The sequence below is a fragment of the Chiroxiphia lanceolata genome, chromosome 3 (genome assembly GCF_009829145.1).
Source record: "Chiroxiphia lanceolata isolate bChiLan1 chromosome 3, bChiLan1.pri, whole genome shotgun sequence".
Classification (NCBI taxonomy): Eukaryota; Metazoa; Chordata; class Aves; order Passeriformes; family Pipridae; genus Chiroxiphia; species Chiroxiphia lanceolata.
This window is the reverse complement of record NC_045639.1, coordinates 101417997-101440564: the sequence shown is the minus strand read 5'-3', so window position 1 is coordinate 101440564 and position 22568 is coordinate 101417997. Positions and strand designations below refer to the sequence as shown.

Here is a 22568-nt window from a genome sequence, read left to right as displayed (position 1 = left end):
CTCTTTTTGATGTTTATCAAGCTGAGCAAATTCTAGCTGCCTCTTGTTTGTTGCATGTACGTTTTACAAAAGGAGTCTTGAAACTGCAGTATCAGCGTATGAATTTAAATAATAACAAATGCAGCATCATCTCATAGTGTTACTTCTAGAATTCTGCCAAATATTTCTATTGTTTTGAAGGAGGGAGGTAATGAAACATGTAGGGGAATGGGATGATGGTACCAAAAAAAGGGATGAAGTGTAATTCCCTAAATGACTTTGCCTAGCCTTTCCCTCCTGGGTAAACTCCTTTATTAATACAATACCCAGACACATTAGGCACATTCATCTGGTATTATGGTTTCCAGCTCCAGGAGATAATTTGCAACAGGTTTGGATCCTGCCCCGCAGCTTAGAAACACTGCACAGACTAATGCCACAAATTCTGAACTCTGCATCTTCTTCACAAGCCAGACACACGATTGACGATATGACCTAAGGCACCTCAGTCAAACAACAGCATATTGTTAGAGTAAGGATGGGATTTTCATATGTTGAACATGGTTGTAAAAGTAAATCCTGTGGGGCACAGTTACTGCTGCATCTCTACAGTACATTTCACAGTACTGCGTTAATCATATCAACTCCCTTCTTAGTATTTTCAGACTATTAAATAAAAACAAATTCTCACTTTTCTGCCATATGAGTGATGGTGGTAGAGAGGGTAGTTCATGCTAAGCCACTTCTGAGGTATTTCTGTTATAACTCAGCAAAACATGGGGTTTGTACTTGATTTCTCAGGATCTTTGTTAAAATGAGTAATGTCAGCAAAGAGTTCTCTCCAAGTCTAGTTGCAGTATTCTCTGTGATAGCCAGCTACTTGTTACACTGGAGCCACGTTCATTTATGATTCTGTAAAACAAACAGAGCACTCGCTCCTTCGCCCATAACTCTGTTCTGTGCAGTACAAAGGAATGTGGGGAGACCACACTTAAGTTTGGGTTTGTGGGAGTGTTTTGTTTGGAGTTTCCTGGAGGGCTTTTTCTTTTGTTTTCTGAGGGATGGGGATTGAAGGCTTTTGCCATAAACACACCAAAGAGCTAAAAAAAAGCCAGTAGAAATGTTGATTTGGGTAACCAGAATTGACATGAGCATACAAAATACACTGTTTAAGTTTAGTGTGCTTTTCAAATTAATAGCCTAAACACATCAGATTGGGTCTGATGCCACCTAAAATTGTCATTCTTAGCAAACCAAGTGGGTAAATGGGGCAATAAATCATCATATACAGGAAAAGGACACACTTGGATTAATTTATTCCTAACATTACTGGAAGACTACAACTTTGAGATCCCAGTTGTACAGCTGAAATCCCAGACTTGTGTAACAAGAACTAACTGCCCTCTTCTGTGTGAGTGTGGCTAGATGACACGGCTGCTGAAAGCTCCAGCAATTACAGCTTGGTCAGCTTTCAGATGAATAAAATGCCAGTGTGGGAAGGGTGAAATGTTAGTACCAGCTTTGGATTACTGCCATGATCTTTTCCACTATGAAGACTCCAACTTCCTAGAGGGAATGCTTTGTTGTCTTCTGCCAGAATCCTTAAATCGACAAATATTGACAATTACACCTGATTATAAAAGTGTAGCCTGAAACTATGTCAGTAAGTATTTTAAAACATCTGTATATGCAAACTTTTTAAGGGGAGTTTGTCTGTAGTGTATGATCTGTGAATTGACATCAGTGTAAGAATCCCTGAGCGGAGATTCTGTAAATGCCATTGGAAGTAGCTCATAAGCTCTTTTATTGCGAATTATATTCTCAGTTGTCCAATCTCTTTGCTTAGTTATATCCTCATTCCTGCTGTTGTTGTCATTGTAAAATCCCTCTCCTTTGGAAACAGAGTTTGTAAAACCTGTTTGGGGGGAGAAAGGTGGGGCTTCTTTAGGCCTTGGCTTCAAATCACATATGGCTGCTGATCTTGTTATTGCTGAGCAGATGCTGGGTATTTCCAGTTTGTTATAAATCTGCTGGAAACAATAAAAGGGGCTCTTTACAGCCCTGTAAGAAGGAGGAAAAGGAGAGGGAGAAGAGATATTTGTTTCTATGCTCTGAATTACTGCAGTTGTGCTCCCCAAGGAAATCTGGTGTGTTATGGCCAGGGAGCAATACAGTTTGGTCTCAGCAGTGACAGCAGTAACTACTAAAGCTGTACATTATCGACTTCTTCACATAACTCAAGTCTTCCAAAAGAGATTTTGTGTGAGTGTTAGAGATACTGAAGCCTCTGTAGTAATGGATACATGAATTAGCCTGGTGAAATTTAAAAATTGCATGCATTTCTATTCAGAGAACAAATTATGCCAACATGAACTGGGAGGCAACAATGCTTTGGGGCTGTTTTATAAAATGGCAGAGTCAAGGTTTGCCACTCTCACCCTTTCTGAAAAATCCAGACTCATATAAAAAGCTGCTTTTGCTCTGTTAGCATAATTTCGTTGATTTTAATGTATAGGTGACTTAAATTCTATTCATATAGCTAATTTGATCAGAATACATGATCTGAACAAGATCATGCTATATGATTTAAAAGGTTTCAGTAGTTGGTGAACTTCATTCATGACTTAATTCACCTCTTAATGTTAGAACTAATCAGTTTAAATACAGGACCTTGAGAATATAATTCAATTGTCATAGATCAGGTCTTCAAGTAGGATTCACGCAGACATAGAATAGATACCCACGTGGGGGGGCCTTCAAAGTATAGTTATTTGTTACTACACAGCCATGACAAAATGCTTTAAATAAACGTTAGTGCTCACTAAGCATTGTGTCAAGTGGAAACTCTCATGCCAGTTTATTGCTGTTAAGCTCTGTGCTTGAGCAATGGTTGGTATTTTTATCTGTGGGAGGAACAGGAGGAAGCTCTCAAGAAGTAGCTGAGCATAAGTGGAGAAGTTTGTGTACAGTGGAATCCCAGCCAGGGGCAACTGAAATGAGTCCATGTTTTTGCTATTCCATTTTGTCCCTTCCCTCAATTTATATCCCATCTGAGGCAGTTTAAATAATGCTCAGTGGAAGACAAAATGATGGTTTTTTCTAGGTCCACTCAAATTACTTTCCAGCCTAGTTCAGAACTACTCTGCTGTGAAACTTCTGTTCCTACACGTGTTTCTAATGGCCTGGTTACTCTCCTGCTCTGCTCTACTCGAGCTGTCTTTGCCCACCCCATCCTTTCTACCCTGTCCTTCCAAGGATCTGGAGCAAGGGCTGTGCATGCTAGATGGCCAGTGAAGAGACGCTGTTCTCGAAAGCACAAATGGTTCTCATCTCTTGCACCTTGAAAATACTTGCAGGAGAGGATGGTCTCTGCACCCAGGTGCTGCCAGGTGTGTAGGATCCCAGAGGGGAGGAGATACAGCGAGATCATCACCACTGAAAGTGCATTTTAAGGCAGGAGAATAAAAAAAGAGTCCGTAGATCAGAGTAGTATTGAATGCAAACTGTCTCTTATTATTATCTCCAGAGTGGAAAGAACTTAAAGTATCTTGTCACTTAAAACAGGGATGTGTGGATGCTCAGAAGCATGAAGGTCTGTTCTGTGGTCAGGGCTGAAAAGATGCTTATAGCTCTGTTTATGTGCTGCTCCATTCTTCTGCAAGCAGCAAGATAGTTACATGCTGTTCTGTACCAAGAGCACATTGTCACCTCTAGTGGAGCTGTGGAATGTGGTTGAAAACCAGCAACTTTGATAAATAACAACAACAAAAGAATTAAATTGTAGAAATAATAATATAAATTGTTCCTATGGAGAATAAAACCTTAAATATGCCAGCCTAACCAATTGAAGACTTTTGCTTCAAAGTGGGACAACTTATGCTGTGGTTTATGTACTTAAAATAAGACTGGAGGAGACTCCCCAGATCATCACATCCCACTCATTGCCATCACAGGCATTATACAGTATGTTTATCCAGGCTTGTATTTAGATTCTTTTCCTCGTTTGGTACTGGAAGCCTGTTCCAGGTCCTTGGCTTGCTGATAGCTAGAAATCCAAATAAGAAGCTTTCTCTTAGCTAGTTTATACCCACTTGTTTTTGTGTCAGTTCTGCCTGATGGCTAAAATCCAGTAAGCATTCTGCTGTCAGCCACTCTGCACAGAGGCATCTTAGATTAATAGATCTGAGTGCTCCCGGAACCTTTTGTGGTATGCAGGGATGGCAGGAGTTGCAGAGCTTCAATATATCTGTAACAGTAATTAGTTTTCAGAGGCAGGTCCTAGTGCTGCACATCCTTTTGCTTAAGGTTTTGCTGATTATAGTGAGGATTCAGTTTATTGATGGTCTGCAATAGTTAGATTTGTATTTTGACAATGATTATTTGGTTGGTAAGGGGAGCAATTTGCTTTGGTGTGTGTCTGCAAAGAATTTGTATTGCAAAGGGAAAAAACAGGTGAGGAAGGAGGAATCGCTAGTCTTGTTTTGATTGCCTAATAGAGTGATCTTTAACAACATGAGCATTGACATTTGAAAGAAATAAACGTATTTTCTTTCCAAATGGCTGCTCTTTATAAAGGTGGCTCACTTGTTAGTTCACTGTCTTAGAATATAGAAAGGAAATTTTGTTTATCTGTCTGTCTTGATTGATGGGTCAATTGCAAATATTATTTTTTGTCCAATTAGAACCATAGAGGAGAAGGATGGATCATTTTTGTCAAAGGCACTTCAATTTTTAAAAGGTGCTCAAGCTTTCCAGTGTAACATAATTTATTTTTCCAGCCAGATACAAATATGGAATCGATATCAGCATCCTGGAACTTCATGTTTTATTCCTTGCCTCTATAAATTTCACTTGTTGAGACAACTAGGCAGGCCCTGCTACTAATTAATAAACCACCAGAATGAAACAGTGCAGTAGGAAAGTAACGGGAAAAAAAACAAATTGACTGTTCAGTGGATTTGTAATACTGCAATGTTTTTCGTTTTTCTCTAACAATAGGAAATTGCTACACCCACAAAAGCTCTATAATTTAGTGTGTTCTTCTGTTAGTAACCACATCTTTCCTCATCAAGTGGAATCTAGAAGCCTGTTACTGCAACAAAACCAAGGAAAATTGTCACACCAGAGCAGATCTAATCATTATTGTTATTACAGTAAAGTTTACACACACAAGCATCCAGAAAAGGCATGTCCCTGGGAACTCACACCTGGCATGCTAACCCTTTCATGACTGATGATTTTTGGGCAACCTTTGGTAACTTCAATGGCTACCTAAAACCATGGGGTAAAGCCCATTTAAATTAACACAAGGTCAAGCGTTATTTATGTAAAGAAATGAAACATAGTGTGTGCTCTATGTACTTTAAAAGATAGGGAGGATAATAAGAACTTGGCAATGACTTCAGGGTTTATAGTAGAGATGGAGTAACTCTGTCATCTCTTCATAGTCTTGCTGGAGACAAAAGGAAAAGCTATGTGGATTAATTTGAAGACTTGGTAAGGCAAGTATAGAGAGAAACCTGTTTTATTCCTGAACTCTGAAGCACCTGAGAGCACTCTGGAGAAGGAAAAAAGGCATCTTTTACCAAGAAAATCTTATGATTCCTTTGGTGAGACTTAAAAAGCAACCACATGCACTTGTACATGAGTTTGCAGTGGCTGTGGTCTTTTCACAAAAGATCTCTTTGCAGAAGATCTAGAGAAGACATTACTCGTTTTGTCCTGATGAGCTTGTTTCTGAACTCCTGGGTTTCTGCTGAAGTTCTTTAAATGCTCTTGAATCCTGTCTGGTGAGAATGTTGCTGCAGGGTTCAAACAAAATTCTCTAGTGCAGGATGATGGTCTAAAAATGTAATTCCAAGAACTGATGTAGAAAAGCATAAGAATAAGGATGAGAATTTGTTGGTCAAAGGAAGTGCTATAAGCGAGGCTGAGCAGGGTTTGGAGAATCCCTGCCTAAGTTCAGAAAGTGAATCCTTAAACCAAGCTACGTGGCCACATCTGGTAAAGTGAAGCAAACAGGTCCTTTGAGAAAGGAGACCAACCTCAGGGAAGTATTCGGATTGCCACTTACTAATGCAAACTACTGAATTTACTCAATGAGCACAGTGATGTAGTGGTAAAAGGTGGGGGTTATTCATATTTGCAGGCAGTGTGGAAGTTAGTAATGCTAAAGCTGCTGAAAGAGAAGTAGTTTGCCATTTACTTATGTGTGAGTTCTATCACTGTTTTTCCATTTGTGTTTGCTATTTTTTTTTCCTTAGTAACCAATCCTGCTCTGTAGAGTCTGAGTGCTTGGCCATTCAGATGTTCTGCTGGAGGATGGGGATCAAGGCAGCCAGATTACCTGCAGTCAGCTAGCACTAGTGCTGAGTCTCCTGATCACAGTCTGCTCAGAGCATCTCGAGTACTGGATGCTTCACTACTTACTGAACTAGTTGTTTGATCTTTTTAGCAGGAAACCTATTGTTTAATTTGTAGAATTGAGTCTAGAAACAATTTCCTATCCCAAATATTGCACAATTTTTCTATTAAAAGGTTTTTACTGAGAATGAAATTCTGAGATTTGCTTTTTTTCTTTGAAATTTATTTAAAATTGTTAGCTCTGATTCTCTCATTAAGCATTTTTGGCCAAATAAAAAGTCCTCAAAAGCTCTGGTAGTCATAGCCAAATGGGACTCTGAATTGTATTTCCATCTTACAAAAGACGGCTGGAAAGATAACTGTGTGGGAAGTGATCCGCTGCAGGGAACAGTCATGTCCTGGCAGTGAGGATGGACCAGATGACCTAATTTCTCTTTTCCATTAGAGCTGTCTCTGATTCCCCAACTAGTCATGCAAGCACATGACTGACAAGGATAAAAAAATATGGAAAATATATCTCCCAGTGTAACAAATAAATCCTGTTATTCCTGATTCCATCACCTTGAAAGCATTGATTAATTGAATGTCACAGAGTCCTATATCATTATGTTGGTCTTTCAGATGAAACCCTTAAAACTAACTTTTCATCTGCTCTGCCTGGAATTCAGAACTGCTTCCTCAGCTGCATGAGACATCTGTTTGATGCAGCTGATGAGTGAATACAAGTGAGATACGAGAACCGCTCAAAGAAGCAGTTGCATAGTCTGTGGCCTGTTTTAATAATACCCCATACAACTCATCTACAAGATTTTGGAATTGCAGCACTGTGCTGATTACTTCTACATTATCATACCTTGTATACCTATGGCATGGGCTTGCTGTGCCAAGTCACAGCACTGAGGTCTGCAGAGTTGGTTGGACTGGCCTTCAGATGGCTTTTTTGCTGCTGTCTGTAAATCAGCCATGACCTGGCTGTCATAATCCAAAGGAGACTTTTCTTTTTCTTTTGCAAGTAGAATCTTCCCTGACCATTGCCAAATTTTCCTTTCCCATCACTTGGTACTTCTTGCTGGCTGACTGTTCTCCCTCAGCCAGGTAGTCTGAGGTCTTGCAGTGTCTTATCTGGAATATGAAGAATTTTGAAATCAGCATTTAGATTATTATCATGGCATAGGTCTTTGAAATACATTTTATTAGCATAACCTCATAGTGCAGAGTTTGTACATGAAATCTTATTCCCTCTTGGTGCATCCAATCTATATCATTCTCCATTAACATTATTCACATCATACCTAGAAACAAAACCAAATACCAAAGGCCAAAGAATCCTGACTGTAGCATTAAGATGATAATGGATTACAAGAATGCACTTAGGAATACCTGCAGCTAGGTGGAGAGGTGAGGGTGTACAACATAAAGAACTTTAAAAAGCAGGGTACACTGACTGATAAAACACTATTGCTTTTTTGATGGAAACTACACAGAACCACACTGTTGTCTGAAAGTGGATGTTTACCCTTGAGATCCCTCACAACTCTGATCTGCAATTACTAGATGGATGCTCATCTTGCCAACTGGGATCCAGGAAGAGTTTGCGTCTCAGTTCCATTTTGGAAGAACTGTTACACATTTTATTTCCTTCTCTGTAAGAGAAAGTGGAGTAGAGTGCTTCTCACTGGAACTTTATGTCATACTTCCTACTATTGCAGAACCAAGAGTTTCTGCAATGCCCAGTTCCTCCTGACCTCTTCTTGTGCCTTATTTTCTTAATAGTTGTGGCTTTCAGTCTTTTAGGTATTTTGTGTTAGAGGATGTTGAAAGCTGTTTTGTGGCTCAGATTTATTGTCTACACATTTTGTGGAGCCTTCTGAAGTCGATGTCTCTTACAGGCCTACCTGCATGTACCAAGTTGGATGAGTCCTGTATTCCATCGGCCCTGCTACTCAGCTCTTTCCTCCTCGTATGGGCCAAAGGAAGTACTCTCTCCACCCTCCCACCTGTGGAGCCAGAGACGAGGACAAGATACAGGCATATCAATTGTTTTCCATGCCCTGCATTCCTCTGCTTAAAGTATTTTCCTGTGCAAAGCTATCACAATTTCTAAAACAGTGAGAAGAAAATCTTCAAGCTCTTAAGAAATAAAAATAAATACATGTGTATCTCATTGGTTAATTAGGAAAATACTATGATAATGAAGAAAGTTTAACATTTAGAAATTAGGAATGTCTGGCTACTGAGGGCCCTTTGTGGAAGGAATGACCAAAACTTCAAAATCTTACATTTAACAGCATATGTTCTGTCTGTTCCTACTTGATTTTTTCCTTGACTTGTGAAGTTTTTTCATGTTTTCCAAATGGAACAGAGAGATTGTTGCTGTCCAGGGAAATTGCCTCAGAGACCTATTTCATTGAGACAAAAGTACTGGTAGATGTAGTTTGATGTATTTTTCTTTGTTTTTCTTCCTTGACACTCAGCTTTCATATTCACTTGCACCCACCCACTCCCAAAACTCTTATTTGCTATTAGGAATTTGTTTACTTGCTTTCTTAATTTGAAGATCCTTGGCTTAAAAATACTACACATTGCTTCTAAACAATATTGCAGGATGAAATGTATTGGTCTGAGCCTTACAAAGTACAGCAATCCAAAGTTTATGCTGCTTAATACTCGCTGCCAGTGGTGTCTGTTTCATTAACTGGGAATTGCTGGGGTACAAAGCTCCAGTGACAGCCTGTTCTCCTGGGCTGTGCCTGCTATGCTGACAACCAATTCCTGCACTGGATATATGCTCTGGAGGATCCCACTGAGGTCACAGTTATAAGGTCAATTTTGTCCAACACAAATCCGTACTGCCTTTGAAACCTTCTGTCTCACCTCTGCTTGTCCCTAGTGCCTCCCTTAGTCTGGCATCAGGCAGCCAGAATGCAAAAGCCCATCCAAGGATGGACACCTTTCCCTTATCCCTCCCCCAACCACATGCTGATCCCCACACTGCATAGTTCCACAGGAAGAGAAATGCCTGGGAGGAGAGGCCAGGAGGACTCCTCCTCCCCATGGCAATGCAAATTATGATGGATGAAGTGGCTATCTAACAAAAACCCAAGTATGAGGACTTTTCAACATCTCTATTTGTCAGACTCAGGGCAGGTTTATTTGTCTGGTTTACTCTGGATTCTGATTCTGGTCTTATAATGTTAATTGTTGCCTGAAAGTGAGTGATACCAGATTCTAACTCATTAGGGCTGCATGATCAAGTCTCTTTAGGAGTAATACTTTCCAACAGTGAAAGCTCCCAAGGCTCAAAAGTAAATTGCACAAAAAGAAGAGTTATATCTAAAAGACAAACATTACAAAAGAACCTTGGTATCCTTAGCAGAACTGTCAATTCAAATGACACCTGAGCAGAACACAGGGATGGTAACCAAACACGTCTTACTACAATTTTCTGGTATTCTGTATGATCCAATTTCTTTCTACCTTCACAGCTGGGCTTAGGGGTGAAAAAAAATTTTAAGTATCAAAAGACTAACCTTGCATTCAGTTCTCCCATGATTTATTGTGTGGGAGGCTGTTTCTGTAGTGTTCCAGAATGAAATGTCCTGGTACCGATGCCTGTAATCAAGGAAACAAGAGAATATGGGATTGAGGCAAGAAACAAATGATCTGGTAAGTATCCATAGAAAATTAGTTCACCAAAGAAGTTTAACTGATTAAAATGAAACAATCTAAACCAAGACTCCTGTTAAGTTCGGTTGGGAAATCAAGAGGATTTGGAATTATTTCTTTTACAACCTAAAAATGTGCCACATTCATGAGAAGTAAAAGGTGGGAAAATAGTTTCAGTTGTGCTGGTGTTTGTATATGAAATATATATTTTATTTATAAGCATTATATTGTATATTTTTACATGTACTCATGTGTATATATGTTTTTATTTATGAGATGTTACCATGTCTGCTTGCAGAAGACTGACTCGTTTCATGTTGGAAATTAGTTATAATCAGATGCTAACAACTTTTGGTTACTAAGGACCTAGGCTGACCTCACGCCACTAACTACACATCATTAGCTGTAACTTGCAGTCCTCTGAGCCACTCCTGCCTTTGCATAACTCAGATTTCTGGACTCAAACAGAGACAGAAAAATGTTGTTACATTTTTGCATGAAATACATTGCTTTAATTATGGCATCTTAGGTGAAGACTATTTAGAAACCACATTTGACACAGTAATTACTGGTCATGTTGTCCGGAAAAACAGTAATAAAAGTATAAATCCTTAAAGACAGAGATAAACTATTTTCTGGGTGTTCTTGTAGACTTAGATAAGAATAGCCAATTAAATACCTACTCTTTAAGTAAATTTAGCTTTTCAAATAGCGCATTTGAATATGGTTTAGGTTATTATAGGAAATACTAGAGGTTTGCACGGTAAAACCAGCAATATAAAATACTAATTAAGTCATACAATATAAAAAACTGCTCAGGTTTACTTACTACCATATATGCAGTATCTTTGCATTAATAGGAGCAAGAAAAGTAATGTATATTTAAAGATCTTACAAAAACATCTCCTAATACTTAAATTGTTTTTCTACATTGCATAAATTGCACACAGACATTTATAAAGTACAGCTGCTGGTTTATGGCTTCATACTTTACTGATTATGATTTTTTTATAGCTTATCATCACACCTGCATTGCTCTTATCATTAGACAATGTTGTCAGCCACTAACAAGGCAAATATTTTAATAAAAGCAGCTTAGTTTCAATAATTCTTTAAAGTCATAAAATCATTAAGGCTGGAAGGACCTATGGAAATCACCTGGTTCAACTCTCTTCCCAGACCAGGTTCCAACTTCAAAGTGTCTTTGAAACACACTTAATGCTAAATTGTCCTTAATACTCTACGTAGCATTAAAAATATTAATGTAGGCAGTTGTTCTCACTAATCCACTAACAAATATGTTAGTGTTATCCTCAGCCACTATACTTATTTCATCTTACATAAACAGCAGTGTTGCTGGTTTTTTCTCTCAAGACCTTAATTTCTTTTATTTTTATACTATCTTATTTTTATTTTACACCCCTTACTGCAAAAGCCATTAAGTACAAATATGTTTATATGGTCAGTGGTAGTGTTTTTATTCTTGGTGAACTACCATTGCATTCTGAAGGCTTGGTGAATTATGCTTTAGACTACTGCTCAGGTATTCAGAAAAGCCAATAATCTGTATTCTTAGGGGAAAAAGACTTGGATTTGTATCAGCTGTGGTAAATAAGAAAACATGTCCAACAGCAACACACTAAAATTCAACTGGCTTAATTTTGTTCTAATAACTTGAGTGTTGTAAAAGGTCCTGAAAAGTGATGTTTTCTTTATTCTCAGTATAATCACATCAAAAATAGTAGCAATGCATCCTTGCTTACACTGGCTTCAGCAATGTTTCTATCAAAAAAAGAATGGACTTTTGACCAAAAGGATGGTTTAATTTGCAGGGCACAGTCTGCTTATCTTACTAATTCCCACTGGGAAATGACTCTTACAGCAAGGCTTCTGCAAATACAGCTGGAAGAGGCTGGGTACACCTGATCAGTCTGTACTCCTGCCAAAGGTACCCAAGCAGGGTGACCACTGTGGCAAGAGTCCCAAGGTCTCATGGTGCAAACAATGCTGTCCTGAGATGGACAGTGTAAGTGGAGACCCATGGTATTCCATCACAAGTGTTACCACTTCTGTCTGACTTTTCTCAATGACCTCTCTTGGGGGAGACAATCCAGAAATCCAACAACTGTAGACCTTGATTCTGTATAACTATTTACACCTCTCACCCTTTTGGTTACCTGTATTTGTGAACACAAATAAATGAAAAACACCCAACCAACCAGACAACAAAATCAACTATGAGTGTACCCAAGAGTTCAGTGCAATTTAATTACAAATACATACAAGGACAAACCATACATCATTTAATTAGTCAAACTGGAACAGTTTTTGTGAAGCTCAAAGGGAAAAGGAAAGGAGAAAAAGGTATCAAGGGGGCAAGTGCAAGAGTAAAAGCTCTGATGGCACCAGAGAGTTTGAGGGTTTTTTCTCTGAAACTTTTTCTTGGTCACCTTATTGACCTCCTCATCTTTCCTGGCCCCTTTAGTGGCCTGTTTCAGGGTCCTTCTTTGCCCTGAGCCCACAGGGTCAGCTTTTCTCAGCATCCCAGCGAAAGCAAGAATGGTTACCCACTGCTGATATCTGACAGCAGAGTAAGTTTGATTCAGCTGAATATATAAAGATATATATTTTATATATAATATATAAAAATATATATATAATCAGGTATACAAGTAGCATAAGATCCGAATCAAGTCTTCTGTATGTGTCTTAGAGATATGAACTGTGTCCTTTGAACCACATTCTTGATGATATTTGTCACACATTTCCTCAGCAACTTCTAAAGAGTTTGAGTCCTTTGATTACAGTGCTGTTTACCTACTGTCTTAACTAAGAGGCATTTGTTCAGAAGAGCCATTCTCTCAAAACATTCCCTTTATTATCTTTTCCTTCATGTGCAAAAATACTTTAATTTACAAAGAGCCATATTAACATCCCTGGTTAAATATAAAGCAGTACTCTTTTGAGAACAAGAATATTAGAAGAGTGATAACCAAGTATGAGTTTCTGTCCTAGATTTGCAGCAAACTCTGTGCCTCTGCTTTCTGCTTTAGAGACCTTAAAATTTTCCTGCCTACCAGTTCTTCACCAGTAACAGTATGCAGTCACATGTAAGAAACATGAGCTTGGTCTCACTTTTCATAAAGAAAATTACCTTGTCCCTAAGATCATCACTTAAAAATGGGTCTAGCTCTGTGCTTGTTTTCAGGTTATTTCCCAGTGCTTTTAAATTGGTGCTTTAGGTCAGCAGGTATATGATAACTATGAGTACTTGGCACTTGCACTGCATATTTAATGTATAGCAATATCCATGGTCTACCACTGAAAACTGATTCACACACAGAAAGGTGAAGAGACTTAATCAGAGGTCTCCCCACTTCTGTAGAGGTACCTTGAGTTAGTTTCAGCTGAAGAAGTATTTTGGCCAGTGGTTTCCTTACTGTGTCCTGTGAGCCAGTGCTATGGGCTGCAGAACCACATGAAAACACATTTTTAAGCAGAATTTTAATAACATGTTACAATAAGTTTTCAGAGTTGACTACACTTCAGGGGTCCAAACTGTTTGGAGACTACTGACCTAGTTTGACATTTGTGATTGCAGAATCACCAAAGTGCTCCCAAGTGCCTTATGATGGCACAGCTGTGTTACCAGGGCAATCTAAGCTACAGCTCCATGAATAACACAGCTCAGTGGCATACTTGCTGATCCACAGTGCAAGTCTCTCAAGGCTTTTTACTACCACTACACAGAGTATGCTTCCAACCAAACTGCTCTGGCTAAGCCAGGAGAAGGATGAGAGCCTGCACAGCTGTAGAAGGGAACCTGCAGCACTGTCCTGCAGCAGAAGTATCCCTTGGAAGTGCTCTTGTCTCTGTGTTCCTGCTGTGTGTCCTGTATCAGATCGAGCTGGTGAGCAAATCAAAAGCAGTGTAACTGGGCAGGGCTCGGCAACGGCGACTGTGTGAGTCACATTTTAAGCACACAGAACTGAAAGCCCTGCAGTGGAGAGAAATGAGGCACCATGAAAATGAGAGATCAAAGGCATATAAATACTAAGACATATAAAAATAAAGGTTTTGAAATCTCAGTTGATGGGCAGGTCACTCTTGAATCACACATAGGTCTTAAGCAGTTCAAAGGCAGCTCCTGCATCAAAGTTCCGCCATGAGGTTGGCCAGTCTGGGTACCCTGAACCCCAGCTGTTGGATGAAATGAGCCAGCTGGTGCTCCTGAGCCTGACAGCAGTAGGCTGTCTGCAAGTCCAAGACACATGCAGGCCTATTTTGCAGTGGTGAACTGCTGTCCCAAATGCAGGCTGCTCACAGAGGTTTCCTTTTCTTTTTGGAAATAGGTGGCATGTGCAAATTCTGGTCACATGAAGATTTTGACATAGTGTTCATAGACCCAAGTCATTTGATGAACTTTTTTTGCAAAGAAATTACTTAGAAATAAATCCTCTTGGTCTCACTCACACCTCAGCTATTGTATCTGAGAAAGAACTGTGAGATGCTGGATCTGGGTTTTCTTGCTTAGAGTGTGAAATATTTGCTAGCCTGGAGCAGTAATGCTTCACACTTATGTTGCTCAGACACCACTGGGTTGGCAGGGTCAAAAATAAGTATGGAGAATGAAACCTCTGAACAGGTTGAGAGCTTGTTACACTGAGGGCTGCACCAGCTCAGCAAAAAGCTGCCTGCTTTCTGCCAGGTCTGAGGTGGATGTGTTCATTCAGCCAGTGGTGCAATTTAGAGGTAACACTGTCCTGTCCTTCTGCTCCAAAGCCACTAGGTCACTACAGGAGATCCTCTTGTCCTTTTCTTTTCACTCTGTTGAGGCTTTAAGATGGTGCCCAGAGGAGCATTCAGACAGACATGCAACTTCTCATTGTACAGGAGGAGAATCTCTGCAGCATCCCTTCAAAGCAGGTTTTTTTTAAGAGCATCTGATTCTTCAGGAGGCTCTAGGTGCCTGTTCTCACCATGGAACTCAAGGAAAATGCATGGTCTTGCTTGGCTGAGGCATTTGTCTCTTTTCAAGCAACTCTTGGTGATGCCACATTCCCAAGTGTGGTATACTACAGCTCTAATTAGGAACAGCAAGCAAACTCTAATGCTACATTCCATGTATTCCATGAATTGCTCTCTATTTGAGATCTTGCCAAAAAAACCCCTAGAAGGCATCCATTCCAGCACAGCCTCTTTTTAGCCCACTCTTTTTCAGTTACAACATTCAATACATTAATTTTTCATGGCATGTTTAAGCCTCCACTTATGCTTAAATCCCATATTGCCAACATAGCCAGTGAGGGAAAAAAAATCCCGGGAGTTCTACCTTGCAACTCTCACACATGAGAATAAACCTCATTTGTGAAGCCACTGAATACTGATTTCAGAGTTTACCCAAAAGAATTTCATTTGTCTCTTATTGTCTCTGTACAGGTCTAAGCCTAAGCAGGGACTGTTCATATGTGTATACAGACAGAGACACATATACATACACACAGATATAGGACCAAAGAAGTCAGTACAAGGTAGACTGCCAGCAGAACTTTCCAAATCCAAATGTGTGCAAATTTAATCAGTTAAAATTCCTACTAATTAATTATTTTTTTTTAGTACAGGAGATATCCAGTTGTCCAGCTGCCAGGTTTTGCTTGGGCTGCTGGAGTATGCTGGCAATCTGTGTCTCATACACCAAAATAGTACAGCTGGAGACTGTCCCACATTTCATTATTTTCCCCGAGCTCCACATTAGCTGCTTTTACATTAACAATACTCCTGGAGTAATATCTGGTCCTAATGTCTGACCAAAAATATTGCCTAGATGAAGTATGTTTTATCTTATTGAATACTTGGATTCTCTTTTATTCTATTATAGTTCGCATCAGAGAAGCTATTTCTCAGGAGAGAAAAGAGAACAAATAAAAATATCAGATGTCCTCTGAAAAGCAGGAATTGGTACCAGAGATGTTAACTTTCAGCAGTGTCTGTGACAGCTGTAGTGTGGGTAAGAGAAATCACTAGGACATATATTAAATCAGTGGAATCAGGAGCCACGGGACATGTTAACACTGATGCTAACAGAACGCTCTCACAATTACCAAAAGTGATTTACGATGAGATTTAAAACTGCATCTTGCTTCCATTTAAATCAATGTCAAAGCTCTTTTTGTCTGACCAGGGCTGGGATGCCTGTGAGAGTAGGAATCACCTTGCCAGAGTGCATGCAGAGATGTCTGTAAAGGTGAGAAAGGCATGTGTGAAACTGCCCAGAAAATCATAAAGATGAGGGGTTTGTATTCATCATCCTGTCATGGAGCACTTGAAAACTCTGCAAAGTTCCTGAATGTTTTTTCCATTGACATCTGGTGAATCTTAAATATGTAAGTCCAGTTCTAAGATAGTAGTAAGCTTTAAATATGGAGAGGTGTTTTCTGTTTCCCTGTTAGGACAAAAGTGCACCAGTCAGATGGCAGAAGTATCTTCATTATTTATACATGTGCCACCTTTCCTAAGAACTGGAAAGGGAGAGATGGAAGACTGGCAGCACCATCTCCTGGCAGATATAAGAAAAAGGGACCACTTTGTGTCAGAAAGTAGGGCCAAGTAATTTCTTCGTGGATTTTAAAAAGACTGTGGCAGGAAGTAACTTCACAAGAGTATATTCCCTCCCTAGGAAGATTAACTTTGTTATGCTTCAGGGAATAAAAGCATAATGTGTTATTATAATTATGGAGAACACAGGCTCACAATTATGAAGAACAAATTCAGGTTGCTTCTGCCTTTAAAAAGCTCCGTCATGTTGATCTCTCTGCTTTCCTTTATATTGCAGTAACAGCAGATTTCAAAACTAGCACAGCAGGTAAATCAGTCAGAAGACCACAGGAGACCAGAAAAGTTCCTCGCAGTCAGAAAATACTGGAATATGTAGATTTCAATAGGTGTAGCCAAATTTCTGTCTTGCTAAGTATATAGGGGAAATGTTGGGAAAAGACTATTAGCACTATAAACTGCTGGATCACTAATGTGGAATGCTATTATACATATTTAGAAAGTGACAATAGGCCAAACAATGCTAAGTAAGGGTGAGGCCTTTGAAGTAATGAAATGCTGTATGGGAAAAAAATTATCTATGGAGATAAAAGAGACGAGACTAAGTCAGATGACTTGGTGAAGACAGCCATGGAAGAGAACAGAGGAGAAAAAAGAGGTCAGGAAGAGAGGAATTAACAAGAACTTCAGAACTGGTATGCTACAGGAGTCCAGATCTCAACTAGCAAGATGGAGAAGACTTAACCTCATTGATCAGATTGATCAGTCTTCTGCCTTTTAACTCTTGCAGACCTGTCTTGCTGTTAGGTCTCGTGATCCATAGCATGGAACAAACACAAAGTCCTCCTTGTGTTACACAAGCAGAGATATGTTTTGCTTTTTGGGGTTTTTTTCTGTGTTTTGGAGGTTATTTTACTTTGAGAAACTTCCAAGTGCTTTTAAGGATTTTTTTTTTTTGCAGATGATCATGAGTGGGAAGAGACCTATGAACTCATTCATTCCATCCTCCTCCCAAAGGAAGAACAATTCTTATAAGTCACCACACTTCCCGGGGCTTCGCCCCACATAGATTCAAAAACCACATGTAATAGGGATTTCAGTAATTCCCATGGGAAAATATGCAGCTTTATGCAGCCTACCTCTCCCACATGGGTGGGGAGGGGCTCTGCTTATCTCTTTAGCTCAGAACCAAGATCAGGACTTTTTCCTCGGGGTATCATTTACTATTCAAACATTCACAAAACAAAGGTAATCCTCCATCTTCCTCCAGGGCCACAGAATTCACCTTCCTTTCCAAGCAAACTGCTAAACTCTATATTTTAGGAATCACTCTAGTTAGTGGATTAACCTCTTTTATCAAACACTTGCTCTTAAACCCTTCTTCTGGACAGGGTTAGCTGCCCAGTTATCTGTCACTGCACATCTCTGGCTTTTGTTATTAACACAGGGACACGCATTTTACTGGCTGTGTATATTATACTGTTTTGGGTATTTTTTAATTCAGTGTGCTGTAGTTGTGCTATTCCTCACCAAAACACACTACATGCTACTTCCCATTAATTTCTAATTATATCCCATGTATGTATCATATGCTTGTTTAGTCCTTAATTACCTTAATAAAATGGCTCAAATTCCTTCCTGAGGGTAGGAAAGAATGCATTTCTTTCAATACTGAGTATCAACGCACTCCAAAAGTGCTCTTGTACTGGACACAAGATGATATATTTGAATAAATAAATTAAAATAAAATGAAAAAAAAAATAAATCACACCCAGAAATGCAATCAAACTAACCTGCTGATACAAAATAAATTATTGTTATTAGTGTTGAGTAAACAATATTGCTAAATCAATTACACTTCTCATAATTACTATATACTGTTATGTTATTATTAAATAGCAATAGTCTAAACACTTTATCTAACAACCCCATTGTGATGGGCTCTGTCAAAACACAAATCACAGTCTATAACCCTAAAAATATTTACTGGCAATCAAGTGAGATAAAAAGTAAATGGAAGAAACAAACCTAGTCAGTGAGAAAATTCAAGTGATAACAGAAAAATAAACCTTTTACCTGGCTTTCTGTTTTTTGCTTCACAATTTACAAAACAGTGAGAGAGAGGAAAGTCCATCCATTGATAAAAAAATGGATCTGTACTGGGACCTCTGCAGTCCAATATATGACCTGAAAATAGGGATAAATAGTATTCAGATAAAACAAACCCATTCCAAAAAGTTCCACTTAAAGTTGATTCTAAGACTTGCAGAAAGATCCTGCAATATTAAATCGCTTCTGATAAAATGGCAAATGAAAATTGATGTTTATAAATGCCAAGTATAACCTTCACCAAATGCAATGATGAGCATTTATTTAGTTGTTACTAATTTGGAAAGACATTTTGGAAAGCTGGTGAAGCATCACTTACCTGAAACCTCAATTCTATACTCAGCAGAGGTCAAAAAATAGGAAAGTCACTAGAATCAAGAAATGGGTAGAGAAAAAGTTATATATTATATACTTCAGAATGGGTATATTATATCTAAAAAAAACCAACCAAGACCAGAAAGAGATAAGAAAATTAAGCACAAGCATGGAATAATCCCATACAAAGGAATAAGACACAAAACCCCCCAAAGAAATCTCCAATTCAGAGCATTATGATAGATCTCATGAATTACATCGAAGTCATAAAATGCATAAAGCCCATTAATAAATCACTTTCAAGAGGATCTGATACTATTTCAATATTCTTAGTGTACCAGGTGCCAGAAGCTAAAACCCATCAACTGAAACGGCTACAAAAATAGTACTGGGAGATGTTAAGGCCATGGTGGAAAACCCAAGACAACTTCCCGAGTCTGTGTTCTGCTGCTGGAACACTTCATCATTGGACTTCTCCCTGATCTGTTTCAAAATGAGTTGATGACTTACAAAGAGGTTCATGAGTTAAGAATACACAAAATGAACAGTGACAGATTCTCAACAGATTCTGTTCATCCAGGAATCTCAAGGATGCAGTAACTGAAATGCTAATAGTGGTATAAATTCTTGCTTAAAACTTTCTTGGCATCTAAGAAGTGGATTGCATAAAATGTTACATTATTTCTTAGAATTGTTTCTAGGGGAAAGATGGGAACTACAGACCATTAAAACTGATGCCTATTCTGCACAGACTAGTACAAATACATATATATTAGTGCACACAGGGACAGATATGATTTACCAGGGAAAGATCAACAAGGGTTTTGTTGACATTTTTCTTCCAAAGAGAAGTCTTGCCTTATACACTCAGTATGAAGTTTTCTAAATGTGTCAGCAAGCACTTGGATAAGAGGGATTGCAGAGATACAGTTTCCTGAGATTTCTGAATCACTTTCAAGACTTTCTTGCCAAAGGCTGTTAAGGAGACTAAGCAACCACGGGATAAGAGAGAAAAGCCCAGCATGGATTAAAATGCAGTTAAAAGACTAAGTAAATGGTCAGTTTTCACAGTAAGAGGTCACTAATGCACCTTCACATCTCTGTGCTTATTCATAAACAATTTGAATAAGGCAAGGAGTGACAAGAAAAAGATTGCTGATGGTATCGTGTTATTCATGGAGGGAAAGAAAAGGTGTGGCTGAGAACTGCAGAAAGACCTTTCACTATTTGGGGCTCAATCACCTGCACTCATTGGAGAGACCTTATTGGCTCTGGCACAGGACTCGATGGAGACCCACAAGGCTCCTCAAAGCCTCAGTCAGACCCTCTGTGTCATCTGGGATAGTGCTGGACACCCACATGGGGGCAACTGAACACAGGCCTCAGTGCCTGGCAGGAAAACGACCGATGATCGTGAAGACAGACACATGTAAAATTATGCACATGGGGAAAAGACAGTCCTACATCACATGTGGAATAAAGGTGTCTGAACTAACCACCAAACTGCAGGAGTGAGAACTGGGAAGTTTAATGTTATTTGTAGAACAACAGCAGCTTAGCAGAGATCAACACCACATTGAATACTAAAAACATTTAGTGACAATATTGAGAACAAGGCAGGGAATATTGTTACGTCACTTTATAAACCCACTGTGCTTCTGTCAGGAACGCTATATGCAGTTCCAGTCCCACCACTACAAACAGGAATAGCAGAAATGGTAAAGTTCATAGAATAACAACAAACACTTCCTTGGAAAGAACAAGATTTCACTTGGACTTGTCAATTTGCAAGAGAAGCCTTACCAGACTGAAAGGGGATCTTGTGGAGCCCACAGAGTGGTGACTGGCATAGAGAAGGCAAAATTGTTTTACTTCTTACTTTCCAAAGCAAGAAGCAGGGGTGGGTCATCAGACAGTGGCACAAATGTCAGGAAAGCAAAGAAAGTGATTGTTCATACATACAGTGATGTGCCGGAACTCCCTGCAATGGGATGTTATGGATGCTACAAGCTTACAAGTAGCAGAAGGTCACGGAATCACAGAATGGGTAAGGTTGGAAGGGACCACAGTGGGTCATCTGGTCCAACCTCCCTGTTCAGGCAGGGTCATCCTAGAGCGCATGGCACAGGATTGCATCCTGATGGTTCTGGAATATCTCCAGTGAGGGAGACTCCACAACCTCTCTGGGCAATCTGTTTCTGTGTGGGGTCACTGCACAGTAAAAAAGTTCTTCCTCATGTTCAGGTGGAACTTCCTGAGCATCAAGTCAACTGGAGAAATGTATGGAGGAGATATAGTGAGCGCTGCTAAGCAAGACACTACCACCTCTGATTTCGGGAGTCACTAGATGCAAATTGTTGGAAGTTCAAAGTTGATCCACTGGAAGCTTCCCCAGCGGTTTGGCCTCTTATAATCTTCCCATCTTTCGAAACAAGAACTGGGAGACACCCTCTTGGTTTAAGCAGTATATCTGACCTTACCTTCTTATGAAAACTTGAAAAAGGAATAATTCTATTGATGCTACATAAGTATTTCAGGTTAAATAATGAGCAGCACAGCTTAAGTAGGATAGGCAATGGGGATGCTTTTTCTCCATTTCTGATGATTACATCACTTGCAATCATCTTTGCCAGAGACATCTGCAAAAAGGTAAGAGATCGAGGTAATTCTGGAGAACATTAACTGGAGCACTACAGCATAACTGTAACTCAGGTATGTTTCCCTGTTTTTTTGTCTCAGTAAGGTAGTTGCTGTTTGGGAACAGTTGACTATGGATCCATCAGTTATTATTTGTACTGAGGGCCACAATCCTCAATCGTGCTGTGAAAACTACACAAAACCTTGTAAAGTCACCAGTAGAGTCACTTGCATGGGAGGAGGAGAAGCTGCAAACGCAGCTGTGAGCGGCACCACTGAGTGTGCGGGACCCGAGAGCGCTGGGGTCCTGCCTGGGGAGATCCACACCCCCTGCTCTCCCCAGGGACAGGCTGCAGAACCCAGAGCCCCTCCCTTTCCAGAGGTCTGTTCCCACTCTGGGAGGCCGGTGAGGGGGCCGTGGTGAGGATGCCTCAAGAAAGCAAGTGCCCTTGGTCGGAACAGCATTGGCAGCAAGTCAAGGGAGGTGATCCTGCCCCTTCCACCCAGCCCTGAAGAGGCCACATCTAGAGTGATGTGTCTAGTTCTGGCCTGCTCAGTACAGGAGAGACACGGAGCTGCTGGAGCAGGTCCAGCAGAGGGCAATGAGGATGATTTGGGGACTGGAGCATCTCTGAGGAAAAGCTGAGGGAGCTGGGCCTGTTCAGCCTTGAGAATAGACAACTGAGAGGGAACCCCATCGATGTCTGTAAGTATCTGAATGAAGCCAGGCTCTTCTCAGTGGTGCCAAGCAATAGAACAAGAGGCAAAGGGCAGAAACTGACGCACAGAAGTCCCACCTGAACATAAGGAAGAACTTTACTATGAGTGACCTCATACTGGAACAGACTCACCAGAGAGGTTGTGGAGTCTCCCTCACTGGAGATATTCCAAGAACCATCTGGACGCAATCCTGTGCCGTGTGCTGTAAGATGACCCTGCTGGAGCAG

The 22568-nt window shown here is 39.9% G+C and overlaps 1 long non-coding RNA gene across 2 annotated transcripts; it reads right to left on the bottom strand.

The window, feature by feature from the left end:
- Positions 1–177: 177 nt before the first annotated feature.
- Positions 178–21068, bottom strand: LOC116785297. Of its 2 annotated transcripts, XR_004356464.1 has the most exons (7): positions 20788–21068; positions 18637–18747; positions 9873–9954; positions 8622–8741; positions 8238–8339; positions 7196–7464; positions 178–2006 (listed from the first exon to the last, which is right to left on the bottom strand). It is a non-coding gene; the product is annotated as an uncharacterized LOC116785297 (long non-coding RNA). The 2 variants fall into 2 exon arrangements; XR_004356463.1 differs by having other exon boundaries at positions 18637–21068.
- Positions 21069–22568: the final 1500 nt, after the last annotated feature.